The sequence below is a fragment of the Triticum dicoccoides genome, chromosome 3A, assembly GCF_002162155.2.
Source record: "Triticum dicoccoides isolate Atlit2015 ecotype Zavitan chromosome 3A, WEW_v2.0, whole genome shotgun sequence".
NCBI lineage: Eukaryota > Viridiplantae > Streptophyta > Magnoliopsida > Poales > Poaceae > Triticum > Triticum dicoccoides.
In genome coordinates this window covers 628,933,330-628,949,601 of record NC_041384.1, presented here as the reverse complement: position 1 = coordinate 628,949,601, position 16,272 = coordinate 628,933,330, and positions in this window count along the sequence as shown.

Genomic DNA, 16,272 nt, shown 5'->3' with positions numbered 1-16,272 from the left:
ACCATCATGCGCCTGTTACTTTCGACTAATGATGAAGACATGGTTTTGTTGAATACTTTGACACTAGACAAACGTGACATGAGGGGGTCGAGGGTCAGGAAATAGGGTAGAGGGTCATGGATCGCCGAGCAGTCGAGGGTCGTCCAGGGGTCGAGGGTCCAGATTTATCAAGAATGCCCCCATTATGGATGTGCACAAGTTGATTCAAACACTAGAAGCGCTGTCGAGGCCACCCAAATTTACCAAGTTAAAAGAGCATTGTTGTCGAGGCCACCCCGAACCCTTGAAGCGTTGCCGAGGCCACCCCAATCCCTAGAGAAGCGTCGAGGTCACTAATATGATTCCTTGTTGTGATTAGCTAGCTAGGTCTACGTTTGCCACTAATATATCCATTTGTCATGTTTGTATAATAATTGCCATGTTGTAATATTTGCAGAAACTATGGAGCACAGCCGGGACGAGGAAGCAGAACAGGTGTTGGGGGACATAATCGCAGCCGGAGCTGATGTCTTGTTGTATCTCAACGACACCGATGGTCTGGAAGGACAGGGTGAAGAAGAAGGCTACAGTTATCGAACAATGGAGGAGGAAGGACATGATTATGATGGCTCCGATGACCGAATGCCGGTGGAAGAAGTACACTATGATGACTGCTCCGGCGATCGAACGGAGTCCGGCCAGGTATATATTACTTGTTTTGGTATGTACACATATTAACTCTCTTCTTTCTTCTTTTCTAGCCCTCCGAATCGAGCAACACTTCGGTAATGAGACGAGGCCCGAAGAAAAAGTTGCGCCAGGATGAAAGGTTCACGATCACAACTATCGTGCGCAATGGCCAACCGATTGAACCCATCCGGACCAAGGAAGCATTTTCTTCTCAGTGCGGGCTTCTTGTTAGGGACATGATCCCGATCATCATCCACCAATGGTATAAGCCTAAGAATGAAGACCCTGAGGTGTCTTATGTCAATGATAGTGTCACATCCCTAGCTTCTGGCATTGCACTAGGCTAGCTTCATATGTGCATCATGTTTTAGTTTCAAATGAACTTGAAATAGGGATTGTTTAAACCCTAGCATCAAAGGAATTCACTAGGTTCAACTAAAATATTCTCAGTGAATCCAAATGGCTTTCAAAAATGTTCATCATTTATGGAAAATGCTAGAGGCAATAACCAGAGGTGTTGCGCATTTTTCCATGACATATTTGGGCTCTGAATTAAATCATATAGTATTTGCATTTGGGCATATAAATGCTATTAAATATTTTAAATGCTCAAATAATCATAAACTAAATTTTTTGCTGTTGGTTATATTCCAAATAGTGGCATTGAGCAGTTTCATGATTTTCAGATCTGTTTAAGTATTTGTAATAAAGCCCTAAAGACTACAGAATAATAGAAAAGAGAAACTAAAATAGAAATGGAGTAGAGAGAGAGAGAAACCCACCTGGCTTACCTGGCCTGGCACTATTACAGCCTAGCTAGCTAGCGCACCAGGGGCAACCTCGTCTTCTACCTCTTGCCAGTAGGCAGAGGAGAAGCTGGGCACGGTGCATGCGCGCGCCACCTCCACCCTGCTCGCCTGCCTCCTCGATGGTCTGGACGCCTCTGGCGTCGCCACACTACCCCCAGGACCCCCTCGACCGCTCCCCTCTCTCCCTACATCGCCTCTCTCGCTCTCTCTCTCGAAGCCGAGCGAGCTCGTCACCGTTGCTCACTGCCACCGTGCTCACCGCCCGTCCCTCGACCAACCGCCGTGTCCATCGGCTCCGCCTCATCATCTTCATCATCCCAGACGAGCCATGCATCCTCGGGCGCCCTACAACGTCGCCATCATCGTCATCTTCCACCTCGGGCTCTGACCACCGCCGCCACCGATTCACCTGCTTCCGGCCTTCCCCAAGCACACAGAGCCTACCCGTTGACGCGTTGTGAGATCTTCGTCCTTTCTCCCTCATTACCTCCGTCCCTTTTGACCCCTAGCATCAGCAACTACCATGGCCGAGCTTCACCTGCCGCCGAGCATCTCGCCGCCGTCACTGCAGCCGCCTGAGCTTGATTCGGAGCGCGTCACCACGCTCAGGAGGCCACCAGGAGCCTAACACACATGCTAACTCACCCTCCCGCGCACCACAGCGCCAACCCCGCACTCACCTGAACTCAGGCGCCGCCGCGAGCTCACTTCCGGCGAGCTCCGACCACCCCGCGACCTCCCACCTACTCCGTTGGATGCGCGCGAGCGAGGGCCTCCTCCCTGGGCCCTTCTCTCGCCCCACCGCCTCCTGTAGCGCCGTCCCGTTTGGACACCGCCGCGCGGGAAGGTCGCCGGCGGCTTAACTCCGGCCGTGTCGATGTGGCGCCTTCATTAGTGGCTAATGATGCCACTAACTAACCCCTCTCTCACTGACTATGGGCCCCATGCCTTAATTAACCCCGGGATTATTCCCTGTTTAATTTAGATTAATATAGTCGGCCCCACGTGTCAGTTTGACCATGCCACGTCATCGTTGACCCGGACCCGCCGTCACTGCCCTGTCATCGTTGACGTGCGGGTCCCACTGGTCAGGTTTGACCTGGACCACCTCTATTGACTTACTGATGTCACACCGACGTCATGCTTATGTAGTAAATGTTTTCTAGGATTTTAAATAAATCAGAAATGATTTATTTATTTCAGAAAATATCCAAAACTTCTAAAATTCATAGAAAATCAACAGTAGCTCGAAATCAAATAATTAATATATGAAAAATGATCAGAAAAATCCAAAGAACATGATTATGGCATTATCATGCATGTATGAACAACTTATGCCTACTGATCAGGTTAAATCAAACAATTGGCATTTAAATAATCACATATGGAGTTGAATTTGAAACTTTGGTTCAAACCAACTTCATTTAATCTGGTTTTAGTTGCATTAGCTCAAATGACAACATCCTGCCACGTCATGATCATAAATCATATTGTGCATTACATTGATTGTGCTCTCTCTTTGTTGCTGGTACCTGTTCCCCCTTAGTAGACATATGTTCCGACGATGAGTTCGATGACACCGATGAAGAGCTATACTATCTTCAGAAGTGCCAGGCAAGCAAAACCCCCTTGTTCGTTCCGATACAAACCCACTTGCTCGCTCCTGCTCTCTTTTACTACATTAGGACAACAACGATTCAACTGTTACATGCTGCGGTAGTTGAACCCCTTTCCTCTGCATGACCTATCATTGCCACAGTAAATAGATGAAACCCACTAGCATGAGTAGGAGTTGTTTGAGCCCTGATGTGCCTACTCATTCATGCTTGTTTGTCATGCCTACTATTGCTTGGAGTTGTGTCAGTTCTGATTCATCGGGGATGAATTGGAAAGTTGTGAACATGTCCTACTGTGTGTGAGCTAAGTGTGCTGAACACGATTTGGTAAAGGTATCGATGAGAGGCCATGTAGGAGTACATGGTGGGTTGTTTCATCAAAACCGTCCTTAAGCACCAAGATCTGTATGTGTGATTTAAGAACCAGCTACTACCATGCATTGGGCCCGAAACCAATGGACCCTCTCGGCTTCTTAACCACCCTAGTTCTCTGTCCAGGAGTTGCAACTAGTTTCTGGTATTTATAGGATATGTGTTGGCGGTCGTGCGTAGAGCTGGCCCTAGGGGTGGGCTATGATGCGGTAGATACACCATAGCACGGTGTACCGAGTCGCCCGTTTGGTGTCTCAGGAACCCTGTACACATCGTTCAGGGCCGTATGTGGAAACCTCGGCGGACTCCCTGTGGATGGAACCTGGATAGGCGATAAACCTAGACTAGAGACTTCAGTGTTGAGGTAGGCCGTGGCCGACACCCTCGTTGGGCTTCGGCTTGAAGGTTGCCGACTACATGTCGTGTTAACGACGGTAAGTGGTGAGAGCGTGTATGAAGAAGTACACCCCTGCATGGTTAACATCATCTATTCGAATAGCCGCGTCCACGGTAAAGGACTACTTGGTTGCCTATACAGTTCATAGACAAGTGAAAGTGGATACTCTAAAATGCGCAAGATAAGTGTGATTGCTATGGATGGCATTTTCGTAGGGAGACGGGAGCGGATCCATAGTGGTGTATTGATATGGTGAATATGTGGACTCGTGTGCGCCACCTCAAAAGAGTTGCTTGCAGTCGTAGTTCAGGTTAGCCACCGAGTCAAAGCTGGCTTGCTGTAGTTAAACTCCACCACCCCCTTTATTGATACCGATGCATATGTAGTTAGTTCTGATGTAAGACTTGCTGGGTACATTTGTACTCACGTTTCCCTATTTTATGTTTTGTAGAGAGATGTCAGTCTTGCTAGTAGTTCCGTGTGGACTTCGACGTTTAGCTTCATAACTCAGCTACGATCTTGTGCCCTCAGAAGGGTCTTGTAGATAGTCAGGCTTCTTAGCCTTTTTCATTTGTAGATGTCTGTACCCAGACATGTTAATGAAGGAAATATGCCCTAGAGGCAATAATAAAGTTATTATTTATTTCCTTATATCATGATAAATGTTTATTATTCATGCTAGAATTGTATTAACCGGAAACATAATACATGTGTGAATACATAGACAAACAGAATGTCACTAGTATGCCTCTACTTGACTAGCTCATTAATCAAAGATGGTTATGTTTCCTAACCATGAACAAAGAGTTGTTATTTGATTAACAAGGTCACATCGTTAGTTGAATGATCTGATTGACATGACCCATTCCATTAGCTTAGCACCCGATCATTTAGTATGTTGCTATTGCTTTCTTCATAACTTATACATGTTCCTATGACTATGAGATTATGCCACTCCCGTTTGCCGGAGGAACACTTTGTGTGCTACCAAACTTCACAACGTAAATGGGTGATTATAAAGGAGCTCTACAGGTGTCTCCAATGGTAGATGTTGGGTTGGCGTATTTCGAGAATAGGATTTGTCACTCCGATTGTCGGAGAGGTATCTCTGGGCCCTCTCGGTAATGCACATCACATAAGCCTTGCAAGCATTGCAACTAATGAGTTAGTTGCGGGATGATGTATTACGGAACGAGTAAAGAGACTTGCCGGTAACGAGATTGAACTAGGTATTGGATACCGACGATCGAATCTCGGGCAAGTAACATACCGATGACAAAGGGAACAACGTATGTTGTTATGCGGTCTGACCGATAAAGATCTTCGTAGAATATGTAGGAGCCAATATGGGCATCCAGGTCCCGCTATTGGTTATTGACCGGAGATGTGTCTCAGTCATGTCTACATTGTTCTCGAACCGTAGGGTCCGCACGCTTAACGTTACAATGATAGTTATTATGAGTTTATGCATTTTGATGTACCGAAGTTAGTTCGGAGTCCTGGATGTGATCACGGAGATGACGAGGAGTCTCGAAATGGTCGAGACATAAAGATTGATATATTGGAAGCCTATGTTTGGATATCGGAAGTGTTCCAGGTGAAATCGGGATTTTACCGGAGTACCGGGAGGTTACTGGAACCCCCCGGGAACCATATGGGCCTTAATGGGCTTTAGTGGAAAGGAGAAAAGGGGCAGCCCAAAGGTGGCCGCGCGCCTCCCCCTTCCCCTAGTCCTATTAGGCCTAGGAGAGGTGGCCGGCCCCCTCTCTCTCTCTTTCCCCCTTGGGAATCCTATTTGGAATAGGATTGGGGGGGTCCTACTCTCGGTAGGAGTAGGACTCCTCCTGCGCCCTCCTCTTGGCCGGCCGCCCCCTCCCCCTTGGATCCTTTATATACGGGGGCAGGGGGCACCTCTAGACACACAAGTTGATCCTTGAGATCGTTCCTTAGCCGTGTGCGGTGCCCCCTGCCACCATACTCCACCTCGATCATATCGTTGTAGTGCTTAGGCGAAGCCCTATGTCGGTAGAACATCAAGATCGTCACCACGCCGTCGTGCTGATGGAACTCTTCCCCGACGCTTTGCTGGATCGGAGCCCGGGAATCGTCATCGAGTTGTACGTGTGCTAAGAACTCGGAGGTGCCGGAGTAACGGTGCTTGGATCGGTCGGATCGGGAAGACGTACGACTACTTCCTCTACGTTGTGTGATCACTTCCGCAGTCGGTCTGCGTGGGAACGTAGACAACACTCTCCCCTCTCGTTGCTATGCATCACCATGATCTTGCGTGTGCGTAGGAAATTTTTTGAAATTACTGCGTTCCCAACAGTGGCATCCGAGCCTAGGTTTTATGGTTTGATGTTATATGCACGAGTAGAACACAAGTGAGTTGTGGGCGATATAAGTCATACTGCCTACCAGCATGTCATACTTTGGTTCGGCGGTATTGTTGGACGAGACGACCCGGACCAACCTTACGCGTACGCTTACGCGAGACCGGTTCCCCCAACGTGCTTTTGCACACAGGTGGCTTGCGGGCGACTGTCTCTCCAACTTTAGTTGAACCAAGTGTGGCTACGCCCGGTCCTTGCGAAGGTTAAAACGGAGTCTATTTGACAAACTATCATTGTGGTTTTGATGCGTAGGTGAGATTGGTTCTTGCTTAAGCCCGTAGCAGCCACGTAAAACTTGCAACAACAAAGTAGAGGACGTCTAACTTGTTTTTGCAGGGCATGTTGTGATGTGATATGGTCAAGGCATGATGCTAAATTTTATTGTATGAGATGATCATGTTTTGTAACCGAGTTATCGGCAACTGGTAGGAGCCATATGGTTGTCGCTTTATTGTATGCAATGCAATCGCGATGTAATGCTTTACTTTATCACTAAGCGGTTGCGATAGTCGTGGAAGCATAAGATTGGCGAGACGACAACGATGCTACGATGGAGATCAAGGTGTCGCGCCGGTGACGATGGTGATCATGACGGTGCTTCGGAGATGGAGATCACAGGCACAAGATGATGATGGCCATATCATATCACTTATATTGATTGCATGTGATGTTTATCTTTTTATGCATCTTATCTTGCTTTGATTGACGGTAGCATTATAAGATGATCTCTCACTAAATTATCAAGAAGTGTTCTCCCTGAATATGCACCATTGCGAAAGTTCTTCGTGCTGAGACACCACGTGATGATCGGGTGTGATAGGCTCTACGTTCAAATACAACGGGTACAAAACAGTTGCACACGCGGAATACTCAGGTTATACTTGACGAGCCAAGCATATACAGATATTGCCTTGGAACACGGAGACCGAAAGGTCGAGCGTGAATCATATAGTAGATATGATCAACATAGCGATGTTCACCAATGAAACTACTCCATCTCACGTGATGATCGGACATGGTTTAGTTGATTTGGATCGCGTGATCACTTAGAGGATTAGAGGGATGTCTATCTAAGTGGGAGTTCTTAAGTAATTTGATTAATTGAACTTAAACTTATCATGAACTTAGTACCTGATAGTATCTTGCTTGTTTATGTTGATTGTAGATAGATGGCTCATGTTGTTGTTCCGTTGAATTTTAATGTGTTCCTTGAGAAAGCTGCGGAGGTAGAAATCAAAAAGGAGCATCAAGTGTTGATGGTTAACAAGACCACTAGTTTCAACAAAAAGGGCAAAGGGAAGAATAAGGGGAACTTCAAGAAGAACAGCAAGCAAGTTGCTGCTCAAGAGAAGAGACCCAAGTCTGGACCTAAGCCTAAAACTGAGTGCTTCTACTACAAGCAGACTTGTCACTGGAAGCGGAACTGCCCCAAGTATTTGGCGGATAAGAAGGATGGCAAGGTGAACAAAAGGTATATGTGATATACATGTTATTGATGTGTACCTTACTAGAGCTCGCAGTAGCACCTGGGTATTTGATACTAGTTCTGTTGCTAATATTTGCAACTCGAAATAGGGACTACGGATTAAGCGAACACTGGCGAAGGATGAGGTGACGATGCGTGTGGGAAACGGTTCCAAAGTCGATGTGATCGCGGTCGGCACGCTACCTCTACATCTACCTTCGGGATTAATATTAGACCTAAATAATTGTTATTTGGTGCCAGCGTTGAGCATGAACATTATATCTGGATCTTGTTTGATGCGAGACGGTTATTCATTTAAATCAAAGAATAATGGTTGTTCTATTTATATGAGTAATATCTTTTATGGTCATGCACCTTTGAAGAGTGGTCTATTTTTGATGAATCTCGATAGTAGTAATACACATATTCATAATGTTGAAGCCAAAAGATGCAGAGTTGATAATGAAAGTGCAACTTATTTGTGGCACTGTCGTTTAGGTCATATCGGTGTAAAGCGCATGAAGAAACTCCATACTGATGGACTTTTGGAACCACTTGATTATGAATCACTTGGTACTTGCGAACCGTGCCTCATGGGCAAGATGACTAAAACGCCGTTCTCCGGAACCATGGAGCGAGCAACAGATTTATTGGAAATCATACATACAGATGTATGTGGTCCAATGAATGTTGAGGCTCGCGGTGGGTACCGTTATTTTCTCACCTTCACAGATGATTTCAGCAGATATGGGTATATCTACTTAATGAAACATAAGTCTGAAACATTTGAAAAGTTCAAAGAATTTCAGAGTGAAGTTGAAAATCATCGTAACAAGAAAATAAAGTTTCTACGATCTGATCATGGAGGAGAATATTTGAGTTACGAGTTTGTTGTACATTTGAAAAATTGTGGAATAGTTTCACAACTCACACCACCCAGAACACCACAGGGTAATGGTGTGTCCGAATGCCGTAATCGTACTTTAATAGATATCGTGCGATCTATGATGTCTCTTACTGATTTACCGCTATCGTTTTGGGGTTATGCTTTAGAGACGGCCGCATTCACGTTAAATAGGGCACCATCAAAATCCGTTGAGATGACACCTTATGAACTGTGGTTTGGCAAGAAACCAAAGTTGTCGTTTCTTAAAGTTTGGGGCTGCGATGCTTATGTGAAAAAGCTTCAACCTGATAAGCTCGACCCCAAATCAGAGAAATGTGTCTTCATATGATACCCAAAGGAGACTGTTGGGTACACTTTCTATCACAGATCCGAAGGCAAGATATTTGTTGCTAAGAATGGATCCTTTCTAGAGAAGGAATTTCTCTCGAAAGAAGTGAGTGGGAGGAAAGTAGAACTTGACGAGGTAACTGTACCTGCTCCCTTATTGGAAAGTAGTACATCACAGAAAAATGTTTCAGTGACACCTACACCAGTTAGTGAGGAAGTTAATGATGATGATCATGAAGCTTTAGATCAAGATACTACTGAACCTCGTAGATCAACCAGAGTGAGATCCACGCCAGAGTGGTACGGTAATCCAGTTCTGGAAGTCATGCTACTAGATCATGATAAACCTACGAACTATGAAGAAGCGATGGTGAGCCTAGATTCCGCAAAGTGGCTTGAAGCCATGAAATCTGAGATGGGATCCATGTATGAGAACAAAGTATGGACTTTGGTTGACTTGCCCGATGATCGGCAAGCAATTGAGAATAAATGGATCTTCAAGAAGAAGACTGACGCTGACGGTAATGTTACTATCTACAAAGCTCGACTTGTCGCGAAAGGTTTTCGACAAGTTCAAGGGGTTGACTACGATGAGACCTTCTCACCCGTAGCGATGCTTAAGTCTGTCCGAATCATATTAGCAATTGCCGCATTTTATGATTATGAAATTTGGCAAATGGATGTCAAAACTGCATTCCTGAATGGATTTCTGGAAGAAGAGTTGTATATGATGCAACCGGAAGGTTTTGTCGATCCAAAGGGAGCTAACAAAGTGTGCAAGCTCCAGCGATCCATTTATGGACTGGTGCAAGCCTCTCGGAGTTGGAATAAACGCTTTGATAGTGTGATCAAAGCATTTGGGTTTATACAGACTTTCGGAGAAGCATGTATTTACAAGAAAGTGAGTGGGAGCTCTGTAGCATTTCTGATATTATATGTGGATGACATATTACTGATTGGAAATGATATAGAATTTCTGGATAGCATAAAGGGATACTTGAATAAGAGTTTTTCAATGAAAGACCTCGGTGAAGCTGCTTACATATTAGGCATAAAGATCTATAGAGATAGATCAAGACGCTTAATTGGACTTTCACAAAGCACATACCTTGACAAGATTCTGAAGAAGTTCAAAATGGATCAAGCAAAGAAAGGGTTCTTGCCTGTGTTACAAGGTGTGAAGTTGAGTCAGACTCAATGCCCGACCACTGCAGAAGATAGAGAGAAAATGAAAGACGTTCCCTATGCTTCAGCCATAGGCTCTATCATGTATGCAATGCTGTGTACCAGACCTGATATCTGCCTTGCTATAAGTTTAGCAGGGAGGTACCAAAGTAATCCAGGAGTGGATCACTGGACAGCGGTCAAGAACATCCTGAAATACCTGAAAAGGACTAAGGATATGTTTCTCGTATATGGAGGTGACAAAGAGCTCACCATAAAAGGTTACGTTGATGCAAGCTTTGACACTGATCCGGACGATTCTAAGTCGCAAACCGGATACGTGTTTACATTAAACGGTGGAGCTGTCAGTTGGTGCAGTTCTAAACAAAGTGTCGTAGCGGGATCTACATGTGAAGCGGAGTACATAGCTGCTTCGGAAGCAGCAAACGAAGGAGTCTGGATGAAGGAGTTCATATTCGATCTAGGTGTCATACCTAGTGCATCGGGTGCAAAGAAAATCTTTTGTGACAATACTGGTGCAATTGCCTTGGCAAAGGAATCCAGATTTCACAAGAGGACCAAGCACATCAAGAGACGCTTCAATTCCATCCGGGATCTAGTCCAGGTGGGAGACATAGAGATTTGCAAGATACATACGGATCTGAATGTTGCAGACCCGTTGACTAAGCCTCTTCCACGAGCAAAACATGATCAGCACCAAGGCTCCATGGGTGTTAGAATCATTACTGTATAATCTAGATTATTGACTCTAGTGCAAGTGGGAGACTGAAGGAAATATGCCCTAGAGGCAATAATAAAGTTATTATTTATTTCCTTATATCATAATAAATGTTTATTATTCATGCTAGAATTGTATTAACCGGAAACATAATACATGTGTGAATACATAGACAAACAGAATGTCACTAGTATGCCTCTACTTGACTAGCTCGTTAATCAAAGATGGTTATGTTTCCTAACCATGAACAAAGAGTTGTTATTTGATTAACGAGGCCACATCATTAGTTGAATGATCTGATTGACATGACCCATTCCATTAGCTTAGCACCCGATCGTTTAGTATGTTGCTATTGCTTTCTTCATAACTTATACATGTTCCTATGACTATGAGATTATGCAACTCCCGTTTGCCGGAGGAACACTTTGTGTGCTACCAAATGTCACAACGTAAATGGGTGATTATAAAGGAGCTCTACAGGTGTCTCCAATGGTAGATGTTGGGTTGGCGTATTTCGAGAATAGGATTTGTCACTCCGATTGTCGGAGAGGTATCTCTGGGCCCTCTTGGTAATGCACATCACATAAGCCTTGCAAGCATTGCAACTAATGAGTTAGTTGCGGGATGATGTATTAGGGAACGAGTAAAGAGACTTGCCGGTAACGAGATTGAACTAGGTATTGGATACCGACGATCGAATCTCGGGCAAGTAACATACCGATGACAAAGGGAACAACGTATGTTGTTATGCGGTCTGACCGATAAAGATCTTCGTAGAATATGTAGGAGCCAATATGGGCATCCAGGTCCCGCTATTGGTTATTGACCGGAGATGTGTCTCAGTCATGTCTACATTGTTCTCGAACCGTAGGGTCCGCACGCTTAACGTTACGATGACAGTTATTATGAGTTTATGCATTTTGATGTACCGAAGTTAGTTCGGAGTCCTGGATGTGATCACGGACATGACGAGGAGTCTTGAAATGGTCGATACATAAAGATTGATATATTGGAAGCCTATGTTTGGATATCGGAAGTGTTCCGGGTGAAATCGGGATTTTACCGGAGTACCGGGAGGTTACCGGAACCCCCCGGGAACCATATGGGCCTTAATGGGATTTAGTGGAAAGGAGAAAAGGGGCAGCCCAAAGGTGGCCGCACGCCTCCCCTTTCCCCTAGTCCTATTAGGACTAGGAGAGGTGGCCGGCCCCCTCTCTCTCTTTCCCCCTTGGGAATCCTATTTGGAATAGGATTGGGGGGGAGTCCTACTCCCGGTAGGAGTAGGACTCCTCCTGCGCCCTCCTCCTGGCCGGCCGCCCCCTCCCCCTTGGATCCTTTATATACGGGGGCAGGGGGGCACCTCTAGACACACAAGTTGATCCTTGAGATCGTTCCTTAGCCGTGTGTGGTGCCCCCTGCCACCATACTCCACCTCGATCATATCGTTGTAGTGCTTAGGCGAAGCCCTACGTCGGTAGAACATCAAGATCGTCACCACGCCGTCGTGCTGACGGAACTCTTCCCCGACGCTTTGCTGGATCGGAGCCCGGGAATCGTCATCGAGCTGTACGTGTGCTAAGAACTCGGAGGTGCCGGAGTAACGGTGCTTGGATCGGTCGGATCGGGAAGACGTACGACTACTTCCTCTATGTTGTGTGATCGCTTCTGCAGTCGGTCTGCGTGGGTACGTAGACAACACTCTCCCCTCTCGTTGCTATGCATCACCATGATCTTGCGTGTGCGTAGGAAAAATTTTGAAATTACTGCTGTCACATCCCTAGCTTCTGGCATTGCACTAGTACTAGCCTTTGGTGATGCATCATGTTTACTTTTACAGAAAGTTGAAATGGGGATTGTCCAAACCCTAGCATTTTAAGAATTCACCAGGTTCACCTAAAATATTTTCAGTCAATCCAAGTGGCTTTCAAAAATGTTCATCATCTTTGGAAAAATGCTGGAAACAGTAACCAGAGATGATGCACATTTTTCCATGTCATTTTGGATCTTTGAACTAATATATATTGTATTTGAGTTGGAGCAAATATATGTTATATATATTTTTAATGCTTCAATAATTCTGATATTTTGTGAGGGGCTCTAGAATATTACTTTCAGTCCCTGCAAAAATTATTGGAAGAAACAAAAATGATTTAGTGTTTGAACTAAATCAAAACAGATTGAAACAAATAGAAAACAATGATTAAAAAAAATAAAACAGAGCAAAAATAAAAAGGGAGACGGCCACCTGGGCCACTTACCTGCTTACCTGCCCGGCCCAGCTCCTCCCGCTGGCCCAGCCCGCCACCGCTACCCCCCCTGTCGTCTTCTTCCATCGCCAGAAGGACGCGGGCACGCGCCCGGCGCGCGCGGCCACGCGCCCCGGCCACCTCCTCCCTGCCTGGCTGCCTCCTCCTCCCCTGGTTCCCTCCCGCGACGCCACGCAGCCCCCTCGGACCCCTCTCACTCTTCCTCGAGGCCCCGCCCCTCTGCTCTTTCTCTCTCGCCCGAACCCGAACACAGCCGTCGCCACCGACGCCGTTCGCCGCGGCCGCCATCCCCCTCTCGCCTCCCCGACGCCTCCCAGAGCTCCGCAAGTCCTCCCTCATCCTCCTCGTCGTCTCACGCGACCAGAAGAGCCCCGGAACGCCGCCCCCAATGTTTTCCCCCTCGCCGGCCGCCGAGGATCTTCTTCGTCGAATTCGGCCACTCCGGCGCGCCCCCGAGCTCGCTGACCCTCCCTGCACGATCCCCGTGAGTCCCTGCTCCGTTTCCCCCTAACCCAAGCTCGATTTCGAGCTCTAGCCGCCCCCTCTACCGGAGCCGAGACGCTCCGCCGCACGGGCTCGTCGCCGGTGAAGCTCCGGTGACCTTTTGGTCCCACGCCTGCGTCCGTTGCACTCGTTGCGTCCCGTAGAGTAAAACTAGCGCGACCACCGTCTTGTTTGCACACCGCAGCGCCGGTCCCGCGAACACCCGAGCTCCGGCAGCCGCAAAAGAGGTCGCCGCCGGCAGCTCCGGCCACCCCAGCCTCCGCCACCGCCACCGTTGGATGCGCCACTCCACCCTCTCCCCGTAGCTGCTCCCTGCGCGCCAAAAGAGCCCCTGTAGTGGGTTTCCGACGCGCACCACCGCGTCTGGCCTCGCCGGCGTCAAGCCGCCGGTGGGTCTGACCACGTTGACCACGGCGGGACCCCCCCTTTTCTGGGTCAATGACAGGTGGGGCCAGCCCCCCCTGTTAATTAGTTTAGTTATTTTATTTTAACTACCCCCTCTGCTGACACTGACAGGTGGGCCCCCGCCATCAGGTGATTAGCTTAAGCTAATCACCACCTAATCTAACCCCAGAGCCACTGACATGTGGGCCCTAGTGCCCTAATCCTTAATTAAACTAAAATAAACCCCCCTGTTAACCTGTGACGCTGACTAATGGGACCCCCTGGTCAGGTTTGACCCGGGGCAGCCCTGTTGACTTGCTGATGCAAGCATGACGCACTGCTGATGTCATAAAGTATTTTCTGGATTTAATTATATTCAGGAAATTCCAGAAAATGCCTAAAACTTCTAAAAATCATAGAAAATTAACCGTAACTCCAAATTAAATAATTTATATATGAAAAATTATCAGAAAAATTCAAGGAATCCATCTGTACCATTTTCATGCATGTTAGAACAACTTATCACTACAGTTTAGGGCAAATGAAGTAAAGGGCATTTAAATAATCACATATGGGGTTTAAATTTGAATCTTATATTCAAACCAACTTCATTTAATCTGTTGCTAGTTGCATTAGCTCAAAACACATTCATATTGCCATGTCATGAGCATGCATCATATTGTGCATTGCATTGATTATGTTCCTTTCTGTGTTGCCGGTATTTGTCCCCTCTCGATAGACGTGATACCGATGATGTGATCGTTGACACTGATGAAGACTCAATGTTATCTTCAGAAGTGCCAGGCAAGCAAAACCCCCTTGTTCATTCCGATACAATCCTACTCTCTCGCCCCTGCTCTCTTTTACCGCATTAGGACAACAACGATTCATCTGTTACTTGCTGCGGTAGCTGAACCCCTTTATCCTTTGCATGACCTGTCATTGCCACAGTAAATAGATGAAACCCACTAGCATGAGTAGGAGTTGTTTGAGCCCTGATGTGCCTACTCATTCATGCTTGTTTGTCATGCCTGCTACTGCTTAGAGTTGAGTCAGGTCTGATTCATCGGGGATGAATCAGAGGCGTGTGAACATGTCCTACTGTGTGTGAGCTAAGTGTGTGAACACGATTTGGTAAAGGTAGCGGTGAGAGGCCATGTAGGAGTACATGGTGGGTTGTCTCATTGCAGCCGTCCTCAGGAACTGAGTTCTGTGTTTGTGATCCATGATTCAGTTACTACCATACATTGGGCCCTGAAATATGACCCCGCTCGACTTCTTATTCACCCTTGTCCTCTGTCCAGGAGTTGCAAGTAGTTTCTGGTGTTTGTAGCTTACTGGAGGCCGTGGACAGCGCTGACCATAGGGGTGGGCTGTGATGCGGTAGGTACGTGGCACGGTGTACCGGATGCCCGTTTGGTATCTCGGGAACCCTGTTCACATCGTTTGGGGCTGTGAGCGAAACTCCGGCCGGATCTCCTCATGGATGGAACCCGAATAGGCGATAAACCTGGACTAGAGACTTGAGTGTTTAGGTAGGTCGTGGTCTACACCCACGTCGGCTTTCGCTTGAAGTCTGCCGAGCACATGTCGTGTGCAGACGCTAAATGGTGGAAACATGTATGAAGAAGTACACCCCTGCAGGGTTAACATCATCTATTCGAATAGCCGTGTCCGCGGAAAAGGACTTCTGGGTTGCTTATATCAGTTCATAGACAAGTGAAAGTGGATACTTTAAAATGCGCAAGATAAGCGTGAGTGCTATGGATGGCGTTCTCGTAGGGAGACGGGAGCGGATCCATAGTGGTGTATTGATATGGTGAATATGTGGACTCGTGTGCGCCACCTCAAAAGAGTTGCTTGCAGTCGTAGTTTAGGATAGCCACCGAGTCAAAGCTGGCTTGCTGCAGTTAAACCCCACCATCCCTTTGTTGAAAATGATGCATATGTAGTTAGTTCTGATGTAAGTCTTGCTGGGTACATTTGTACTCACGTTTGCCTATTTTATGTTTTTGCAGAGAGACTTCAGTCTCACTAGTAGTTCCACGTGGACTTCGACGTTTAGCTTGATACCTCAGCTACGATCTTGTGCCCTCGGCAAGATCTGATAGATAGTCAGGCTTCTCGGCCTTTTTTTATTTATAGATGTCTGTACCCAGACATGATAGCTTCCGCTTGTGCTTTGACTTGTATGCTCTGATTGTTGGGTCATGAGACCCATGTTTGTAATGTCTCGCTCCTCGGAGCCTATTGAATAAA